The sequence below is a fragment of the Octopus bimaculoides genome, chromosome 10 (assembly GCF_046866305.1).
Source record: "Octopus bimaculoides isolate indiv1 chromosome 10, ASM4686630v1, whole genome shotgun sequence".
NCBI classification, from domain to species: domain Eukaryota; kingdom Metazoa; phylum Mollusca; class Cephalopoda; order Octopoda; family Octopodidae; genus Octopus; species Octopus bimaculoides.
In genome coordinates, this window is record NC_142937.1 from 85,103,108 (window position 1) to 85,105,607 (window position 2,500).

Consider the following 2,500-nt stretch of genomic DNA (forward strand, 5'->3'; position numbering starts at 1 on the left):
ACATTTAATGATCAGTGTATTACTCTTTAGGGAACCAATTAAAATGTGTTTAATTCTTTTAGATCAAATGTTAACACAACAAATGTAAAAAATGCAGTCATTGTCGCCATGTGTTTATTTAGAAATTGCCTGTCTAAATGTTGCAAGATCTCTGTACAGTACACAAATTCGGATTTAATTGGAAGCCTCTGGCAGGAATGTTTTAACTGAATCGAAAAGAAAAATAAAACATTCTAATCACTCGGATACTGTAAGGACACCGGGTTCAAAACATGATCGGAAAATTGATGTGGGCATTCAGCAAAGAACTTCAGGTTAGTGTGGGCTACATAAAACTGTTGTGGACATTTTATGCGAGTTGTATGCCCCGAGGAGAGACTAATTACAGTCTACAAAGACAGAAGAAAATCTTTATATCCATGCCAGGTGGTTACTTAACGAATATGGCATGCTTTGGTTATTCTCTCATGAGAAAAGTTCGACCAATCCCAAACGTCTGATAGGAAAAATGATAGATGGTTATGTAAAGAGCTTAATTGCCCATTTTTTCATTACCACTATGCCAACCAGTCCTATATATTCATTTTTCATCAAAACCACCACCACCAGTACCACGATCATCATCATCATCATCATCATCATATATAGTGGCAAAGTCATTTAAGTGTCTGGGAAAATCATACGTTCTGGCTCCTTCAGTCTCACTTCCTTTCCCACCATAACCAACTTTTCCTTTCATTCCCCCGGCGTCAATTATATAATATACCAAGTCAAGTTCAAAAGATAATGGTATCGACTAGATCCTTCCCTTACAACTGTTGGTCATATGTCTAAATAAAAAGAATGCTGAATGTTGTTGTTGAAAATATTGATTATGATTATTATTGTTGTTGTTGTTGTTGTTATCGTTATTAGGGCGGCGAGCTGACAGAATCGTTAGCTGCTGACAGAATCGCGTCAGAGTTTCTTCTGCTATTGTTGTTGTTCTTGCTGTTGTTTCTCTTGCTGTCACTGTTTGAGTATTTGGGACATTCTCTGCGATTAATTTCACATTATACTGCTTATCTTATTCCTCTTAAGGAACCGGAAGAGAAACCGCAAAGCATTCTATTACGACGCTGTTCGTCAGCTCTTTATCTTATGATTTCTCACTGAGACACAAGACCATCATTTGAGGTGGGGGGGTATCGTCGATACTATCGACTTAAGTGCTTTACTGATGCGTTATTTCAACTACTTTGGAGGGATGAAAAGCAAAGTTGACCTCGGCTGGATTCGAAGTCAGAACGTAATGATCGTAACAAACATTGCCCGACGTTCTAACCATTTTGCAAATCCAATAATATTAACATTTGGATTAATCTTCTCACAAAGCGGTTGATGTTTATAGTAAATTGTATTGTTTGTATCACACAGCGATATTGGGAGTGTTCAATGACATAGTGGACTTGAGTCACCTACGGTGCTTTCAAATCTCTAGGAGAAATTCAATAACAGGTATTACAAAAGCAATTTAAGAACAATAAAACGATGTAGTAGCCAAACAACAAATGCTAAAAGGATAGGAAACATGAGGTCGTAAAATGAAACGGAAATAATTGTCATATATTTAATTTGAATGTTTCCAAAACACTGTGTCTTTATACTCTATGTGCTTTAAAGTAAAATTGTAAATAACTCGAAATTTTATTGATTGAAATGATTCTTTAGAAAACTGACAATGGTTACTGTTCTCACTATCAAAGGCACAGTTTGGGTGTTAATTTTGATGTTAATTTTATAACAAATTGTTGTTTACTCCCTATTCACCCAGAGTTACAACGCTGTCTGCCTAAGCTTGTAAGAAGAATTGCGATTAATGACGACTCACTAACATCTTAACATTTCCTGTAAAAATAGATATAAAAATTAAAATATAATAAACATTTTCGACTGCACACTGCATAAGGTGTTACGGTAATACGATACCGCAAATCTTTCAACCATCTTCAATAGTTTGAAAGTACTGATTTCGAATGAAAAAAAAAAAAAACAGATTTATTCAACTCGCTTGTAAAATGTTCTACTCTTGATTCATTTGATCCCGCTCTTCCATATATTATTTCTCGTTGTGATGTTCCTTTATTTGATTAAATGTATTCTAAATATTTGGTGAAGTTAACTTCTAGCGTCAACACAGAAGGTTGTTTTGGAAATGTGCTTTACGAAACTACCTCATATAACGTCCAAATGCTTAGCTTAACCTTCTTTTCCAGCCTGCTGAGGACCATCCTTTGTCATTCCTATTTTCAAAATCTCTAGCAAACGTGTTGATTGCCATAATTAATAAAGCAATCAGCCTTCTTTCTATAGTTATTAAGGTCACTGACTGTGTCTCACATTTCGAGTCACTTGGTTTGGAAAATTACAATTTCTTTTCTGTCGCAATAGACTCCATTATAATTTATCTCATCTATTAGAGATTATGAAGTTTGCTAGATGTTTCATAAATGAAGCGTTT